This window comes from Gallinula chloropus (genome assembly GCF_964237585.1).
Source record: "Gallinula chloropus genome assembly, chromosome: 1".
NCBI classification, from domain to species: Eukaryota; Metazoa; Chordata; class Aves; order Gruiformes; family Rallidae; genus Gallinula; species Gallinula chloropus.
In genome coordinates, this window is record NC_140085.1 from 25729077 (window position 1) to 25749887 (window position 20811).

Below are 20811 nucleotides of genomic sequence, written 5' to 3' on the forward strand. Positions count from 1 at the left end.
TGTTATGGCGATTAAGAAGCCTGAGATAAACTGTCACTGGAACATATATTGACATTAAATCCTTTAATTAAAGAAAAAAATACATCATTAATAAGCAATAACTCTGAGTAATGGATAAAAATTATAGTTGAAATTAATTGAGATCTAAATCACCGGACAAAGTGGTAATTTTGCATGTCATAACAAGTATTTTCATTTTGGATAGCTCTGGTTTCATACTATCAGTAAGATGTGGGAACTGAATTACACAGGATTTATCCTATAAATGCTTTATGTAGAAAACAGTCATAAGGTGTGTGAATCACTGAAAGCCTCAAAACAGTGTGTTATACTTTCATAAATCCATTATTTGTGCTATTTTATAGAACACAAATATTCTTAAGTGTCCCCAAAAGTGATCCAGTCCAAGTATGGTAGAAATAAATAAGCATAGGATGAAAAAAACCTAATTTTCCCAGTGACTTACCACTGGAATTTGAGTACAAATCCCTTTATCAGCCAGCATGATAATTCACCCAGCCTTCAGCGCTGGGAGCATTTCTGCATCTCTTTGTGTTAACAGGAGAAAGAGCATCAGCCCAGTTTCAATGCTGTAACATAAACAGTTCTGGCCACAGTACCACCAAAGCTAAGCCCCCTTTGCATGCAGTGGGTTAAGGCTATAGCTTGACCATCAATTTCCTTTTCAGTGTGTAAGGACTGACCAGCTCATAGTTTGTAAATAGGTTTTGATAATGTCTAGTGCACCAGGCAGCTCATCAGGGTGGGTTTTAAAAGTGGCTCAGCCTTCGATTGCCTTGAGGCTCTACCTCTGCAGAGACAACCAACAGGAAGCTGTACAGGTAGCTCAAACCTGAGTTGTCCTGTATGGCCAAGACTAAACAGGGCAGTCTTGCATAATTCAGTTGAAACCTCAGTTGAGCCTTGAAATCCTTCAACAAATAATATGCCCTGAGTCCCAATAAAACCCCTATTCAGTCACCTAAAAGTAAGATAAACTGGAGGGTTTCCTGTTTGTCTTCAAGGGACCCAGACAATGCAAAGATATTTAAATTTATACAGAAGTGAACCTCACCCATGAATAAATAAAGGAACACTGCTAAAGACAAACACCCCAGGTGGTATTGTCCACTCAGGCACATTCCTGCCTGCTGTCAGTATATCAGGGAATAAAACCCCTGGGATTCAAGCTGAGAATTGAGAGTCTTCTCCAACTAGGAGAGGAGACCCTTCCCCCTTGGCCGGAATGCTGAGAGCCCTTACCTAGAGAGGGGTTAGTGAATACATGGTATGCTTGAAGTTTGTAGTTCCAGGTGATTGACTAACAGACATGTAGTATGCAGTGTGCATGTGAGTTATGATAGTATGCCCCATGAATCACCTGCAGGTTGTATTAGTGAACTTTGTGAGTTGCCCATGGGCAGTAAGAGTGAGCTTTGAATTGCCTGTGGGTTGTAAGAGTGCATTTTGGAATAGTGTAATCTTGCAATAATGCATTTTTCCATTGTATCTGTAAAACCTGCGACATATTGAATCTGCGCGTGTTATTCAAATAAATTGTTTGTCCAAATTCTGCAGTCAAGTCTCTTTTCATCACACAGTGACAGTATCATCTCTGGCAACTTCCAAGATGCTCATTCACCCTGCACACATGGTTCCTTAGCAACACTAGCGCTTTTCTTCCACCCCATGCCCAGCACTACCTGGGGTACCCGAAAGAACATGGGGCAGAACAGAGCTACTTGTGCTGGTGCTGCTGCCACCGAGCTCCACATGAGCCAGGCCATGCCCAGGCCATGCCCAGAATTTTCACGCTATCAGTAAGATGTGGGAACGGATGTTTTAATAGTTCAGTGTTCTCTTGATGCCAATAAGAGTATATATCTAACATGAGATGTGCAAGGAACTTCTTTTACTTGAAAAGTATCCCACCATTTTCAGCTCTTACAGAAATTGCTTCATGAACAAAGGGCTCCCTTTGTGTAGGAAAAGAAACCACTTCTTGTCACACATGGGCAAGGATGGTAGATACTGGATAAGGATCAGAGATTTGGAGAGATTTTGCTATGCTTCTTTCCCCATTTCAGCTATAATTTCAGCAGTTCCAGGGAGCAGGGCCATACAGATAAATTCACATTGAACAAAACTGTAGTGACCTTTATTGTGAATTGCCCTAGGGCTCCTTGGTCTTGGAGAGCATAATAGAAGTTAGATAGAAAATAGCCTTCAGCTGCGAAGTTTACCTCTTCCCAAACCTATGACAAGCCACAAAGGCAGGGGGAAAACCATATGACCTTGAAACACCACAGTTCTTGTGCAATCACATTTTTTCGGTGTCAGCAGCTAAAATTTCTGGACAGTCCTTGAGCACAACCCAGTCTCTCCCAAGACCTAGCTGTAAGAAGGCTGCAGTGACTCCATTGTACACCAGTGTTTGGGTACGCTCTTCTCTGACCACCCCATCAGCCCTCAGCACACTCCTTTCCCTCACAGTCCCAATACAAAATCTAACATGCATCATCTCAGGTCGCCAAGTGTGTTTCAGGCCAAGGCTAAGACATACACAAAAAATGATCAGCAAGTCAGCTCAGGTTCACAGGACAACTCTGAAACATGCACCCTACCTTCCTACCTTGGAAGTGCTTGGGCACAACACCTCTGCAGGGCACATGGGGGACAACCATGAAGCAGACTTCGAACTTTTGCCAGGAAAGCCTCTCGCACCAGATCTCTGTAGAACCACACAGAAGAGCATTTAGGTTCACCAGTCCTGCCAGCAGCCTTGCTGCCTCTCCCCTGGGGCTGCTCTGAGACGACTCCAAACCAGATGCAGCCCCAGGCTGTGTACGAACTCAATGAAGAGACAGGGCTTAGCATCTCTAGCATGTCACATCCAAGAGGCTACAGCAGTTTCACACAAGAGTCCCAAACAAGTCCATGTTGGCAGAATACTGTGAGGACATACCTTAAGCCTTCAAAACCATCCTCCTAAGCATTGCTCCTTTAGTCATATAGCTTTGCTTGGTCCTGCCAAGTGCCCCCAGCAATCCCTCATTTATTTGTTGCTGTTTTCTATAAAAAAGTAATTATTTTTTTTAAAGTGTAAACAGGAATGTTCGGCATGAAAGCCTATTAACTTTCATCTGGCTTATGACTGTCTTGGGATCAAAGACACACATTATAGGCACCCAATAACCTTTTCCAGCTAAATGAGAAGCAAAATAAAACCTGGAATTTGAGTTAGACTTCTGATTACAGGAGATTTTTAAAAGTAAAGTTAAACATAAAATTTTGTTTTGAAGTCTGAAGTTTTAGGGCTGCAAAAGATTAAATAAGTTTTACTTAAAAATGAATTAAGTTCCTCTATTTAAGGTGTTTCAGATGCCACAGAGCTAACCTACTGGTCCAGAGCTAACCTATGCTACATGTAAGAAAATTTACTCAGGCATAACGTGATGAAGATGTTCTTGCCATCAAAGTAGGCAGCAAATACACATTAAACTAACAAAAAGCAGAAACCAAAACCAAAACAAAACAGAAACAGAACCTGGGGGGTGTCGACCCTCAGGACCAAACATAGAGATTCCCATTCACTGGGAAAGCCCTTTGATTTCATAATAAAGCATGAGCTACCAGGTGGCGTAGCACTGAAATATACTTATTGGCAATTGAAACACAAAATATAATAAAACCCACAAGTTATGAAAAACAAAATGAGCCTAAGAACAATATGCGTTGGAGGTTAGAGCAGCCAATTTTTCCTTAAAAAATTTTATAGGTGCAGGGTATAAAAATAGTTCCTGACCTTGATACTAAGTAATAGTAGGTAACAACAGCCAGATCACTGTCTGTGAGGAAACTGGGAACCAGCCTCTCACCATCAGGAAGACACCTGCATGGCTGCCCCACAGATGGGATAAAGCAGGAACCAGCAGCCAACTCCCATCATCCAGGCCTTCACCAAGGGACACAGATCTACGATGCTGAACACAGAGAGCTACTAATGGCATTTGCTAACAGCCTACAACTCAGCAAGGGATGAACTAGGGCAAGGAGCCCTAGGAGAAGGGACTGGGAACCATCATCCCACAGCAGAGCTCTGGAAAGGACCACCACCCCCAGGGTGAACTAAAATGGCAGCAAGGCCATGGTGGTGGTGTGGTTGGAAGCCTTAGGTGGGGTTAATGAGGGTCATTAATTCCCATTATTGTCCTTTTAGGCACTTCCACTGGTGGTTCTTGAGGCTATGAAAGACAATGGCCAGAGTGTATGAGTGCAAGATGGCTAAGGGAAAAGCAACAAGTATCTGCAACCATGGACCTTCCCAGGTATCAACTTATACATAAACTTATTTGGCAAAACAAGGTCAAAAAGGCTGAACATAAAATAGGACAACTCTTGGAATGAAGCAGTTCAAAGATCACCTGTATTTGTGTTTAGAAGTTCCTTTTTGGTTTGTTTGCTTGCTTTTTTTTAAGGTTGTATTTATCTTTTTTCATACACACTGTGTTTTCTAACACCATCACCAAGAGGTCTATAAGCTTTTGAAGAGTGATGATTCCAGAGGTCCCTTCTGGCCTTGGTTATTCTCATTCAAAGCCATTTTGGGTACTCAGCTTGTGGCACTTCCAAGCAACCATTTTTCAAAGGATGGATTCTTAGAAAATTTAATGACTCCTTAGGGTTCTTGAGTTGGAGACATGCAAAATCATTACCTATTTTTGAAGGTGCCAGGATATAATATTTCACCCATGTAAAAAAAAGTCACAGAGCCAGTTTCCTTCAGTAAGAACCTGCAAAACCAGTTATGAACCCTAAAATAACCATGCCTTAAAGTTCACAAATACAGTTCTGACTAATTTGATGACCCGTAAGCAAACTGTAAGCTTAGGCCAAATTATCAACCAAGTTACTTTTTTTCCTGAACAGAACATTAAATACACTGGTCAAACAGCTAATATGTACATTCATACAACAGTAATTTCCTTGTTTGCAGCACAGAAGCCAGTAATTACATTATGCAACAATTGCAAAACACGCTCCGCCTGTTCACAATCAACCACACAACTATGTGCATGTGCCTATAATCTTGGTCTCTGAACTGTGGTTCTTAGTGGGAACCACTGCTCTTGCACCAGTGTTCTTTGCCCATGGCAAGGTGAGAGGAATCTGAGTCATGAGAGGAATCTTGCTCAGAAGCTGGTTTCAGTGCCCTAGTTTTCACCTCAGATTTCCATGATCTGTGAGATTACCAGCTGGAAGATGACAATCCCAAATAAGAAGCCAATTAAGATGAAAGCAACAGCTGCAGAGTCCTTCAAATCTCTGGCCCTAAACCCTGTGCTGAACTTCATCCAGGGCACCTTCCCACTGACAGTCTTCCTGTATGCTGCTGCTGCGTCATGATGGCCAATTACTCCAATTCATCAACGCCAGCAAGAACCCTCTTGTGTTTAACCTTTAAGCATGACCTTTAAACAGCCATGATAAGACACACAACCTCAACAATCAGTGGGAATTGGATGCCTAAACTGATTACAGAATTGGAAATCTCATGGGTTGCTCGCAGCCCTGTTAGATCCTCAGATTTGTTAGAAATTTTACTATGTACCAGCCTCCTAGGGTTTTTCAGTGAGACACACATGGTTCGACATCTTCAGACAGCTCAGTTTAAAAATGGGATTTGGCTGCTTCTGACCCACACCTTATTCTGAAAAAAAAAAAAAAAAAAAAAAGCATAAAATTTTTTGATTTTTCTTTCAAATACTCCAGAATAATAAACTGAGAGGATGACTTCCTCTGGCATCTAGCTGGTGTTCCCCACAAGACTAATTTTGAGAAGCTAATAAACAGCAAAACTTCCAGGGTTAATTAAACACTAGAGTTACTTGGAAAATCTCTGATATTTGGTGCAGAATTTTCTGTTATGCACAAGTACATGAACCTGAGCTAGAAAATGAAAATTATTGAAGATGGCAGGTGGGGAGCATTAAAGCTGTCAAATACCTTCTGACTTGGGTCACTCAGGGTCCTGGGCATGCAGGTAAGTGGGTCTGTCTGTGTGGTCCTAGGCTGTTTGGGCAGGGAACAGCCTGGTTTCCCCACGGGAAATAACAGAAAGAATGGTGGTATTTTTGAGATGCAACCAGGCACACAGGCAGGGAAATGCACACAGAGAAAGGATGGAGCCCTTAGATGTGCTGGGAGCACATCTTCACAGAATTGTAGGGGTTGGAAGGGACCTCCAGAGATCATTGGGTCCAACCCCCCTGTCAAAGCAGGTTTCCTAGGACAGGTTGCACAGGTAGGCGTCCAGATAGATCTTGAATATCTCCATAGAAGGAGACTCCACAACCCCCCTTGGCAGACTGTTCCAGTGCTCTGCCACCCTTACTGTGAAAAAGTTCTTCTGCATATTGGTGCAGAACTTCCTGTGCTCCAACTTGCAGCCATTGCCCCTTGTCCTGTCTCCACAGACAACTGAAAAGGGGCTGGCCATTTCCTTCTGTCTCCTACACTTAAGATATTTAGAAACATTAATCAGATCCCTTCTCAGTCTTCTTTTCTCAAGGTTGAACAGCCCCAGTTCATTCTGCCTTTCCTCATAGGGGAGATGCTCCAGGCCCTTAATCATCTTTGTAGCCCTTCTTTGGACTCTCTCCAGGACATCCCTGTCTTTTTTATACCAGGGAGCCCAGAACTGGACACAATACTCCAGGTGGGGCCTGACCAGGGCAGAGTAGAGGTGGAGGATCACCTCCTTCAACCTGCTGGCCACACTCCTGATACACCCCAGGATCCCATTGGCTCTCTTAGCCACCAAGGCACACTGCTGACTCATGGCCCCCAAGTCCTTCTCTGCAGAGCTCCTCTCTAACAGGTCATCCCCCAGCCTGTACTGATACATGTGGTTATTCCTTCCTGGTCTGAGGTATGATTTCTACCACTATTGGCAGAAGGGGAGGAAGAAGGAGGGAAGCAGGAGTAAGGCCATGGCTGCTGCACGGCTGTGGCATGCACCGCTGGCTCTCCAGACCAGGCAACGTGGGAGGCCGTGCTGGGATGGATGCAGGGCCACAGCTACGTCCAGGACTGCGGTGAGCACCTCTGAGCTGCCGCGTTGAAAAGGGCTTAGCACCTGTGATGGAGCCAGAGTGTTCAAGAGCCTCTCGCTTTTCAAGGCTTTGCTGTGCTAAGTGCAGAGCGGTTTGAGTGATGAAGACGTAACAGAGCCCTTACTGCTTTTAATGGCTGGGTTCTATTTCTAGGCATAAATGGAGCCTGCTTCATTCAAAAATTTTAGGAAGCCTACCCCATGTCTCAAGTTATGGCTTGCGCTTGGCTACACAGACGTGAGGCAGTGTCACTGCCAAAGAAACAATAAAAACCATTATCATTGTCTGTTATTGTGCTACAGGAGGAGAATAAAAAACCAAACCATGTGGGGAAGCAGCCTTGTTGAGGGAATACATATTCTGTTCTCATATTTGTTTTAAAGCTTTAAGAGGTGAAGAGAAACATTACAATGCACGAGTCTTGCAAGCAGGAGTCCATCGGTATGGTGCTCACCTCCTGATTAGGAAACCACATTCCCAGGGGATGATAGGTACATCTGTTAATGAGGTCTGCAATGAGAAAGGTAAATATTTCAGGTCTTGCCTGGTCTTCCAGCAGCATTCAAGACTGAGCTTCACTGACCAGTGTTGTCCCATGTGCTGTGTATGCATCAGAAAGGCCAGGTTTCCAGAGACTTCTGGATATTGCTATGTGGTGTAGCAATTTTATGAAAATTCATCAAGTGGGTTGGAAGCTATCTCTTCAGAGCACTGAAACGAGGGCGCTGGCGGTACTACTTAGTCAACACATATGGCACTTTGCTGTGATTTCCATTTCAGAGTGTACTATCACTTATTCTCTGTTTTTCTCACAGCTGCTCACTCTCAGTGCTAGCACACCCGGAATAGCCTGCTGGCGTATAAATAGGGTTCTCCCTCTGCCGCACATGGCAGTGCTGCAGACTGTACCACTCCCTACTTAATTTTAAGACGCAGTTAATATTGTTCTGTGTTTTCCCATCCCCAAGAGTAGGACAGGACAAATAACAAAACAACCCAAATAGTTAAATCCCAATTTAATCATCAGGGCAAGAAAAGATAGCAAGAAAAAAAAGATCTTACTAAGATCCAGCCTGGCCTTGAACACTTCCATGGAGGGGGTTACCACAGTTTCCCTGGGCAACCTAAAATCTCCCCTCCTGTAGTTTAAACACATTACCCCTTGTCCTATCACTACACTCCCTGATAAACAGCCCCTCTCCAGCTTGTTTGAAGGCTTTTGTTTGAGGTACTGGAAGACTGCAATAAGGTCTTCCAGAGCCTTCTCTTCTCCAGGCTGAACAAGCAGAACTCTCTCAGCCTGTTCTCTCATAGGAGGGGTGCTCCAGCCCTCTGATGATCTTCATGGCCCTGCTCTGGACTCACTCCAACAGTTCAATATCTTTCTTGTACTGGGAACCCCAGAGCTGGACACAGTACTCCTGACAAGGTCTCATGACAGCACAGTAGATGGATGGAATCACCTCCCTCAACCTGCTGGTTATGCTGGTTTTGATGCAGCCCAGGATATGGTTGGCTTTCTGGGCTGCAGCCACACGTTGCTGGGGTCATGTTGAGTTTCACATCAATTGACACTCCCAAGTCCTTCTCTTCAGGGCTGCTCTCAAGCCATTCTACGCTCAGCCTATATTTGTGCTTGGGATTGCACCAACCCAGGTGAAAGACCTTGTACTTGGCTTTGTTGAAATTCAGGACGTTGGCATGGCTCCACCTCTCAAGCCTGTCAAGGTCCTTCTGGATGACATCCCTACACTCCAGCATGTCAACCACACCACACAGCTTGGTGTCGTTGGCAAACTTACTAAGGGTGTACTCAATCCCACTGTCCACCTCTCCAACAAAGACATTAAATAGTGCCAGTCCCAGTAGTGACCCCAGAGGAATGCCACTCATCACTGGGCTCAATTTGGACATTGAGCCATTGACCACAACTCTTCAGGTGCTACTGTCCAGCCAATTCCTTATCTACCGAGTATTCCATTGATCACATTCATGTCTCTCCAATTTAGAGACAAAGATATCATGAGAGACAGTGTCACATGCTTTACACAAGTCCAAATAGATGACTTCTGTCACTCTTTCCTTATCCACCAATGATGAAGCCCCATCATAGAATGCCTCTAAATTTGTCAGGCATGATTTGCTATTAGTGAAGTCATGTTGACAGTCACCGATCACCTCTGTACTTTCCATGTGCCTGAGCATAGTTTCCAGGAGGATCTTTTCCATAATCTTGCTGGGCACAGAGGTGAGACTGACAAGCCTGTAGTTCCTCGGGTCTTCCTTCTTTTTCTTTTTAAAAATGGGGGGTCATGTTTCCCCTTTTCCAGTTAGTGGGAACTAACCAGACTGCCATGACTTCTCAGGTATGATGGAGAGTGGCTTAGCCACTTCATCCACCAGTTCCCTCAGATCTTACTAACTCCAAGTAGCAACCACATAATTCTTGTTAGGTTCAAAACAAGTGCTCATCAAAGCAGCCCAACCTATAAGGGAGAAATACTGTCTTCACAGAAACCCTGGGCTTTGTACAACATGATTCTCCACATTAAGCTAATGGTACATCACTGCCAGTTACTGACTACATGAGCATTTTGGACAATGCTGCATTTCCCAGCCAAGAGGGATGCTCAGCTCTGAACCCTCATCAAGTTTTCATTCAAGTATTTGCAGCCAGACCCCGGTGACATCAGTTATTTAATTTTTCTGCCCTGTTCTAAAGTGTTGTGCAGCCTCCCATGTCATTCAGTTGGGTACCTGATTGCCATTGGAATCATTTGGAGACATTGGGAACAGTAGCGGTCGCTTCACACCTCCAGCTCACAATAGAGAAGTATAATAGAGTGCAGTTGTAGTAGCTTAAAGTGACAGTGCCTCAAAAGCTGAGCTGCCTTCTTTTTTCTTTCTCTTGATATGTAAGTTCCTTTTTCAGCATGTCCTTGGAAGAAGCTTGAAAACTGTGTTATGCTTTTAAAGTGATTTTCCTTTTTCTATTTGGCAGATTCCCTGCCATGATGAACAAAGATAACACAAATAAACAAACAAAAACCCCAAAGCAACAACAAAAACAGCAAACCAAATCTATAGATTATTTTCTCTCTCTGCCCTGACTTATGCAACCATTAGTGTCAGGGCATTATTGTAATAAAAATATTTACATCCTGTATTTTTACGGACTCTTGTATGATGGGATCTTGAAGGCTGGGTTGCACTCCTAAATGTCTCTATAATAAATTAGAGGTGTTTGAACTGGTTTCCTCAACATATTTTTAACAAATAATTACTCTTTAACCAAAAGAAAAACCCAACAAACCCCAACTCTGTGGTCTAAAACTTCTAGTTTTCCAAACAATAAACCTAACAGCCAATGTAAAATAGCTACTTGCACTGTCAGCAAAAGTTAAGATTGTATTTTTTTAAAACTAAAGCACTCCAAACCAAAACATTTTCTATTTTTATGAATGGTCAAGAATTCTACTAATAATTTTACACAACAAATACACTGTCCAAAAACACTGGGAAAAATGATGATCATGTTTCCGCCAGTTGGTTAAATTAATAATACCACAAAAATGCTCCCTCTGTTGGTTGATTTTCAAAATCTATTCCAAATATCACAGTTGGATGCATTAAAAGAAGGGGTTTTTTGGTTTGGTTTCTGGCGGGGGGGTGGGGGGAGGGATTGGGGGCCAACTCAAAACCAGGGCAAAGAAAAAAAAACTCCACAAACTCCACAGCCCAAACTGTGGCATACAAAAATAATTTGTTCAAATTATTGCTGATCTGCAAAATTAGATTAATTAAATTTTAACAGCCATTAAGCCAAATTACTTGGATCCAGAACTAAATAATATTCACACATCAGAACTCTTCAATTTAATTTTGGAAGGTTTGCAGGCTAATTCTTTCTGGACCAGGAAAAGTGCTCTCTTGCAGTGGAAAGAATACTACTGTTACTCTGTTTTCTTGTGGAGTGAAAAGGCACCACTGTGTATCATTAAGAAAACAGTTCTCTATTAGCATTGACAACAATAATACTAAGGAGGATTTTGGGAGTTTTGTTTATGCACATTAAATTTCCAACAAGTAGTTCTTTAGGAGCTGGAGTGGTTTTGTGCAGCGAGGAGCTTTCCCGAGCCTTAACAGTTGCCATCAAGGAAAAAAATTCTGTTTCCATGGAAACATCTGAGGTGGACCGAGCATGGATTAATCAAAATACAATGAAGCCTTTTTTGCAAGGTACTAGGGAAAAAAAAAATCCAGTTTAAAGTGAGCGCTGCTGCTCTTTCCTTCCATTCACACCAGAAAGCATGGGAAATTCTCTCCAAATGTCTATGTGATATACAGTTTAATTACCACAGTGAAAAGTTAGGTTTTCTTACATTTATAATTAGTGTGTGATTGTGAACTAGAAGCCAAAGGTATATTAACATGAAAAAAAGAGAGGGAGAGAAATAAATAATTTAAAAATACATTTACATGCCTCTTTTGTTTGCTACTGATTTTATCGAGTGGTTCTTTTTATCTTTAAAAAAATGTAATGGCTTTTTCTGTATTATTAGTACTGCAGGCTCATTTCTTAGTATTGAAGGCTCATTCTGGTATACAAAATCCAAGCTATGGGATTGGGATTTCTTTTCTATTATGATTATGCATGATATCATATCATACTCAGTTACCACCGGAGAAGTTTCCACCACCAGAATTTAGCTGCAAGTTCTGCCATTGCCCAGGCATGAACAAAAAAGACTACGTAGAAGCCAGCCTCCCCTCGCCGATGTTCCCGACAAAGAAGAATGACAGCACCGCTCTGTTTCCATAAGAGCACTTCCACTGGAGCAGCTCTTTTGCCAGTTCTTTGCATTAGCAAAACAGGCACTTTTCATGATAGCTGAAGTTATTTTCTAATTATACCATTATTGGAAGAAGTTCAAAAATACTTGGAAGGTCTAAGACCGGCACCCAATAATTACAGCAGAAACCTACAAATGTCAAATGACTGTAAAGCCTCCAGTTGTACACAACAACATGATACTAATGCCAAAGACACAAAACGCTCTTCCACTCCTAATCCTACCTCGGAGTGCGGCTCCACTCTGAAAAATTGCCAGTGATAGCATTGGCAGGGTTCCACTTTTGTGTTTTTCAAAGGTTTGGTAGCAAATACACTCACAGATTTTGTTCCTCTTTATTTTATTACTTTCCAGCGGGGATCTGAGAATCAAGCTGGGCTTTCCATCTCCAGCATCACCATTAGTAATAAAGGCTATGTCAGCCAAATTATGATCACAATAATCTGTGCGTAGTCCCTCTGTTATTAGGAGATTTGCTCAGACATTACTTGGTGAAGAAGTCCCCGACTGGCAAGCGGCAGACGTGGGTACTTTGGTGCACAAAGAGGATGAGAGCTACGGGCTCCCACAGGTTTAAATGAAGTAGAAAACAGCGGATGCTTCGTGTCTGTCATTGAGGCAGATTGGTACGACTCTGGATGCACAACAGCTTGGTTCATGCCAACACGCACCACAGCAGCACATCCTAAGGAACAGATTACAGTCAGTCATTTATCGCCTATATTTGAGACGTGTTCACAACATGCTAGATGCTGCCTGGGCAGATAAACTGGCATAGCTTCTTCCGGGGCCGTTTCGGAGCATGCACACCCTACTATGCATGCAGCAGTGGTATGTGCAGAATGCACATGGGGCACTGCAGGGAACAAGGAGCAGAAGGAGTTGCCTAACGCAATTTCAGGTGAGCCTTTGCAAGGGCACGGGCATGCCGAGTGGTGCAGATGTCCAAGTCAAGGTGCCAGCCATGGGAGCTGGGGACATATGGAAACACAGCTTCCACTCTAGTGAAAACATGGCTATACCTCTAGGGCACAAGGAGGAATTAACTCTTAAAGGCCTGCAGGAGAGGCTGGCACACTCCCACTGCTGGAGCCCGCCCTTCTAGTCCAGCTGCTGCCAAACTGGTCTGGAGGACCAAGAGCAACCCCAGCATGGCAGGACCAGTGCAGCTGGCCAGAAAGATGGTCAAGCCACATGGCAAATATAAACCATGTGGCTGAGCAGCACACGTGGATCCGTGTGGCACTGCATGTGTTGGGTGACACAGGTTCTGGGGAGCACGAGGAGAGGTTTGGGAGGCCAGGTGGAAGCAGGTATAGGAAGTTTCCCAGCGTGCCCCCTAGGCACAGCCTCAAAGAGCTTGCAGACCACTGCCCTTAGTTGTGTCTGTTTCATGCCACCTGCTTATACCAGCCCACCTCCCTCAGAGGCTTCTCCTTCTCCCACCAGCCCTTTCCCCTCTCTGCAAAGGCACAGCAAGTGTTTGGGGCTATAACTGCACCAGTAAGGTGGAGGGGCTGAGCCTGGGGTGATCCATGGGGAAGGGAAAGATGGCTCTGGGGACCACCTCAAGAAATGTGTCACTCTATCATTCCCAGCTCACATGAAACAGGTGATCTCCTGCTCCCTCAGCAGCCTACAAAGAGGAGGAAAGGTTTTAGGTTTTATTTATTATTTCTTTGGGTTCTGTCTGAACTAGATTGAGATCAATTCTTCCCCCTTAATGGGAAGTGCTTTGTGTCCAGTAGCTTTTCACAGAAGTGACCTCTTTTGCTGTCCTTTTTCAATATAAACATCCCTAAAATGGCAAAATCACTAAGAAAGTGTGAGAAAGCCCACAGGTTCTTTTCCCTCCTCCGCACCAGCCCTGTTGGTGCAGTCTGCCAGCACCTCTGTTCACACCGTGCAAGCCTGTGTTAGAGTTGGCAAAATTTAGCCAAAGCCACGATGTTAGGCTGGCCAAACCAGCATTTCCTAGTGCAACTTCATTCCACCAGGAAACTTTGACTGGCTCCTGGTGGAAATAGCCCTTCAGAACAAACACCTCCCTTTGATGGAGTCCCTTTCTCTGGGAAATAAAGAGAAAGGGGGCTGAAGAGGTGACTTTTCTCCTTGCTACCCACGGCATTACCTGGCAGGCTAATCGAAGAAAAATTTATTTTTATTTTCCTGAAGGCGACACAACTTCCCTCCCTCTGTAACGCTTTTTAAGCGCTGGCTTCTTCCCAACGCTGCATCACACACCCGCAGCGCGGGGACCGGGGACGAGCCGCCTCCGTCGCTCGGGTGACAAGGGACATCTAGCGGCATGGCGGCTCCCGGCACCGCGCACACGGCACTCGGCTCAGCCCCGATGCCCCGGCGGGGACGGCAGCGTCCCCCGTCCCCCACGGCATCTGCCCCGCCTGGTACCCAGAGGAACAGCTCTCGGCTGTGCCCAGCCGCGCATCCCACCTCTATGCGGGGGTCTGGCGCCGCCCTTTGCCCCCGCCTCTCTCGGTTGGACCCGCGGGGTTCTTCCTTTGGTCCTGCCTCGCCGCTGGGAAAGAGAACAACGTGTTCGCACGTAAGAGCCCGGGTAAGCTCAGTGCCAAAGGCCTGTGGTGGGTAACAAAGCGCATATCCTGCTCCCTTTACTCGGGGAAACACATGGTTTAGGAGCAACGCGTGTCAGTGTGGAAGTAAAATAACTCAGCATGTGGTTAGAGCAGGAGGCTTGAGAATTGCAGCTGCATTTTCTGGAGAGATTTGTGTCCAATTTAAGAAAAAAAAATAGTAAAATTGCGTAGTGACATGACACCCAGCTCAATAATTTACATCAGTAATAGAGGGTCAAGACACTGTCATTAGAAACAGACCAGGACATACTGTTCAGTTTGACAGAATTTCAATTTACTTCATGAGCAACGCCTTGTTGCATGGCTTTTCTTACCTCGGTGTGTGGTCCTAGTGAGGAACTCCCTCATGTCCAGGACCCTGGTAGGGAGAAACCAAGCCCTGGAGACTCAGGGAAGAAAGGAAGGGTGGCTCAGGGCAAGGAGGGAAGGTATGGGGGCATCAGAGTCCAAATCAGACCTGTCAGGTAGCCGTTTCACTGGGAAGGAAAATGCTACATGCACGTTATTTTACTTTTGGTAATCTTAGAATGTTTGTTGTGGGGCTACTTCAAGTGGATCAGCTTCCCCAAAAGGGATGTCCCCTTCTTGTACGTCTCCCATTGTTTCTGTGCTTTGCTTGGTGGCCTTCAAGCCCCTTCTGGCTCCCTGCCCTCAAGCTTCCATGCATGCCTTTAGTGACTCAAGTAAGTTCCTGCCCTTGACCAAATCTGTGATTTTCTCTTTATTTTTAATGAACAGATTTAAACTGTAATTTTATAGGTTCAGCCATAATTGGTACAAATAAAAAGTTAAAAAGCCAGACCCTGAAAGATTTATAACGAGCAATGTAAATTACAAAACCTTACAAAAACCCAAACCCTTTGTGAAATGATTTTATGACACTAAATAAAAACTTCCCTGTACTCAGCAATTTAAAGTAAAACATGGCAATTAGGTGATTTAACCAATGAACATGTAAAGAAGGCATCCAGCTGAATGCCATGTAATATCCAAACCATAAACACAAGTACTACAATAACATTTCTTATTATAGAACTTGTTGCATTTATAATGTCATTGGAGTAAATCTATCTTCATATGAATGTGCCCTCCTTGTGAGCAAGCGGAAAACCAGAATGGGCCCTGTGTGGGATAAGGTGGGGGAGAGAGAAAAGCCAGGAAGATCAGCTGGGGTTTGGAAGGCTGGATTGTTTCTCTCCCAAACACTGAGGTCATGCTTGTTGTGTTGAGACGGTTATACTTCACTCTTCCCTGCACACTTCCTTAGGTCTGGCACTCACCTCTCTTAATAGAAGATCAACTTTAAGAGCAAACCCAATGTCCCTGTTCTCCCGCTCCTACAAAAGACAGCTAAAAATGGGCTGTGAGAGAACTTGACTGAGTGGCACTTGCAGGTGTTTGCAGCAAACGTCTGTTATAATGTAGTTCCTATTTTGATCCAGTGCTTCTTTCTCCACTTACAGCTATTACAATAATTACAATAATTTTCTGGAATATTCAAAATCATTCACCAAGAAACAAGAATCCCAAACTGCTTCACCATTTTGGGCTCAGGGCAGTAGCCGTTCTGTGCTTTGTATTGGGAGGTCTGGGGCCACCTGCAAAAAAACCACTCAGGTTCCGGCTTCACAGGAGGAGTTTCAGTGTTCCTGTCTTTTAAGGTAGCATCAAAATGTGTTGTGTTGGGGGGGGGGGGGGGGGGAGAGGGAGGGGGTTCTGCCTATTTTCGATTTCCCTGTGAAGGCATTGGGGAAAAAAAAAAACAAACACACATGAGTGAGAAGTAACTAAGGGCTGGAAGTGATGCTAAACCTGATGGGTGGCCAAATTTCTCCAGCTCGTGTGGCTGGAGTCCACCTGTGCCTCAGCCTGTGTTTGTCACATATGTTTAAGAATAGCTGATTTATTTGTTTTCCTCTCGTGTTCTGTTCAAAAAAAATATTATGAACACCATTTGTGGCTGGGAGGAAATAGAAAATGTCCCTTTGTGAGGTGCAAGAAACCCTGACTCATCAGAAACTCACTCGCAGTTTGCTTGGCTGCCTGTCTCCTCTTGTTCCTCCTTTTTTTTTCCTCTTCAAACTTCCCCTGATCATCTTTCCCAGGTTTCTCGCTGTATTTATTCACCTTCTTTACCCTTTTGCTGCAAGACTATCCTAATTTTTTTTAATCTTTTTTTCCCCACTTTCCTACTCACCATGCACATGTCCTCTCCAGCTACCTCATCCAAACACTGTAACCCCCTAGAAAAAGGCCAGAGGCACAAAAGAGGAGACAGGGCAAAACCCCAAGTGTTATGGGGCAAAACAAAAATGAGAGCACCTTCTCATGGAAAGCCTTTAAAGAAATAGACCTGTCTTTTCCATTCGGTTTTTCTCTTGGAAAAAAAAAAATCCATTTTTTCTATTAAATCATTTCACTGAAATTCTAATAAAAATAAAATTTACCTGTACATTCTACTCTTTTTTTTTATCCTTTAAATTTTCTGCCCCTTTCTTCTAACCAAAACCACTGTGTGGTGCCCCATGCAGAAACAAATAAAGCAACATCTCATTTTCCCCAGAGCTCATTGTGACCATAACACATCTGAGCATTTCAACTTTGTAGCTGACAAATTCCTGCCACAACTGAGCAATTAAAAAAAATCCCAAGGGCCACAGGACACCCTTTCCTGGCCCTTCCACTGTTCAGAAACCTGCTCCCCCATCTGAGCAGCCAGCACTGGAAGGTCAGGAGAGAAAAAGGGCTTTAAAACAAGATTAACAATTAGTTTTGAAATACATGTGAGGAGCATCATAAAGAAAGGTGGCTGGCGTGGCCTTACCTGCGCACGACGGAATATTACATTGGTACGGAAACAAGGACCCCCACACGGGGATACTACTGCTGAGTACCCAAACCATCAGCAGAGGGGTGTTGTGTTTTAGGCGTGGATACGCTCAGAATGAGCTTGGAGGTGCAAGCCCCACGCACAGCGGTACCCCGGCAGGCCAGGCCCGGCAGCCAGCAGTTGGCACTGTTGCTCCACGGGAGAACCGATGGGCATCGCCAGCCACGGCGGCAGCCAGGGATGCAGCAGCGGCACCAGCCCCACGCACAGCGCGGTCCCGCAGGCACGGCTTCCGAGCACCACGGTCATGATACACGTTGTCTGTCACACCCAAATTAAATATACACTCCGGGCCGTCACGTCAGAAGAAAGCAGAAGAGGCTTCCGTCATGCATACAACTACCATCCTCGCCTAGGCCCTACAACACCCCTCCGGCGAGACAGGTGGAAAATCGAGTGGGAAATACAAATTGATCTACAGGGTGTCACAGAGTAACATGTGACAGAATCCTTCACAAAAGCAACAAGATACTTTAAAACCCACTCTGAGAACATCTAGGAAATGGAAACTTTCTTACATAAGCTTTCTTACTAGCCATAGATGGTGTGCATGAGTGAGGCAAAGCCAGAAGAGGAGATACCACAGTGAAAGGCAGCCTTGCAGATGATCAGAGGGTTGGAGCAGCTCTTCTATGAGGACAGATAGTTGAGATAGTTGGGCTTGCTCAGCTTGGAGAAGAGAAGGCTCCAAGGAGACCTTATTGCACCCTTCCAGTACCTAAAAGGGCCTACAGGAAAGCTGGAGAAGGGCTGTTTATCAGGGAGTGTAGTGATAGGACAAGGGGTAATGGGTTTAAACTAAAGGAGGGGAGATTTAGATGAGGCATTAGGAAAAAATTCTTCTCCCTGAGGGTGGTGAGGCCCTGGCACAGGTTGCCCAGGGAAGCTGTGGCTGCCCCCTCCCTGGCAGTGTTCAAGGCCAGGCTGGATGGGGCTTTGGGCAGCCTGGTGTAGTGAGGGTGTCCCTGCCCATTGCTGAACAGTTGGAACTAAATGATCTTTAAGGTCCCTTCCAACCCAAACCAGTCTGTGATTTTTTAATTCTGTGAAAAGGCATCTGCTATCCTTTCCTACTGCAGAGCCCTTTGGTATCTCACAAGTCTTGGAAAAGTCACAGCACAGGAAAAGGTAAAGTGAAATTCTGAGACTTTACAACTACTTCTCTTTCCTACCCCCAAAACTGAGGAACTTAAAACAATTTGTGCAGCAGGGGCAGGGAGAGTCCCACTGCAGAAAAAATACTACCTCCACTCACAGATCTGCTCTTCGAGGGTTCTAGTACGTCTTGGCAAGAATGTCAAATAAGGAAGAATAGGTAAGCATTAAATAGGCACAAGTTAAATTTTCAAAAATCAAAATTAAAGCAATTGGAAACATCTGGGAGGCAAGAAGGAAGGAGTTTTTAAAAACCAAAAAAAAAATTTAAAAACCCATACACATTTAATTGTAAATCCATGGAAAACGAAACCACTTCAGTACATCACATGGGGAATTTTATCTGTCTCCACACATAGGAACATGAAAGATGGGCACGTGTCTGAGCTCTGCTGTGCTCCCTGATAGGCAGCAGAGCTATTTCATCACCCAGGCTGTTCCGTAATCAAGGTAATGACTGGCCTTGAGTACACATGAGCCAGAAAGGCAGAGAAAAGTCCAGGCTAAATAAATTAGATGGTTAAAGGATTCTTCCTCAAGGTCTTTCTGCTGGTCACTGGTTTGAGAAGGGAAAAAAGACCTCATGCTGGGGAAAAGAAAAAGAAAAAGGAGAAATAGTGATAAATAGCAAAGAGACTTTAAAATGAATGAATTCTGGGGTTCGGAAAAGAAGACTGACCTAGGAGTTAGAGCAGAACTTTCCCTGTGTACTAAAAAAACCCCCAAGAACAAGAGACAGCTTTGTCTAATAATGTGCCACAAGAAAAACATGGCAACAGCAGCAGCAAAATCCTTCCCTGCTGTGATTGCAGCAGCAGCAATTCCAGAACACACTGGGGGAGCATGTATACATTGCATTTGGTTTAATAGCCTGAAAAGTAAGTAATTAGTTCCTTTACCTTGAGGAAACAATGCATTTCTTAGGCTGGGGAGAAAGAAGAGACAGTTTAGCGATACATTACCACATCTGCCTGTTGCAAAGATCCTCAGGAGGGAGGACCATCTTTGGGGAGCTGCACCTGAGTTTTTCTACCAGCTATTGTCAAGGATCACCTTGTCAAAGAGTTGTCTTTCTGTGAGCACATTCCCTCAGAGCAAGCCTACCACCAACTGCATAATATTTACCAAGAAAAATCTTAGTCAATCCTAAAAGAACATAGGATGACATTAGCGATCCTCTTTTAATCTCCCTTCCATGTTTATTTGCTGCACTGTCCTGCATTGCTGCCTGTAGTTATGTATATTTTTTCAGTCACAACAACATATAAGCAGGTGGATAAGGGGGATACAGTGTTGTCTCTGCTAGTTTCATGCCATGCTAAGGTCCCAACTATTGTCCCAGGAGAGGTGATGTACGACTGAGCGAATCAATCCACAGTATTGAGAAATCAGCAAGCAATTTCTGCATGTCTATGACATTCAGTGGGGTCCCAATTCACTGCCTGTATCACGAATGTTTTACACACTGTGTATTCACACACAACCTGAAATGACAAAGTTTAAATTAACTTTGATTATGGTCTGTGGTCTCCATAAGCAGGGACTGAGGCTACATAAAACTCACCAGGCCAAGTCAGGAACACGGGACTGGTTCTGCACCAGTTATACCCATTTTGTGGGAAGCGCTGCCTCTGTCACAGGGATCACCAAATGGAAACTAAGTGCTGAACTTTGCTGGTGTCCAGTAATCAAGGTTGGATGTTTCTTTCACAAGGGAGGCAAGATACAAGATACCTTTAATCCCACTGCTGACTCTGCCCATCATCTTCAAGGAAGCCGCAGCAAGAGTGGAAAAACTAGATGCCTCTAGTTACATGGAAATCTGGATCTTAAAGTATCAGCACTAGACATCCCCTTAGCTCTAGCCAACCAAGCAGAGGTGCTTCTGTAGCCCTGATTGCTCCTTCCAGCCACATCAGCAGACAAGTACAGAGCAGCACAGGCGTATGAGCACAAGTATCAGGAGTAAGGACCCTCCAGGGACTCTACCTACAGCCTTGCAGTTCCTAGACCATGTTCGCTGCACGCATGATTTATGCTCTACCATCACACCCTGCCTTAGCCAAGCAAAGACATACCTTAAGTATTAGTAGTTGGCTGAGAAGAATGGGTCCATTCAGGCCTGGTTTCAGCCTGTGTTTGCCTTCTCAGCTGCCCAGGGAAAGCCACTGAGGTGGATC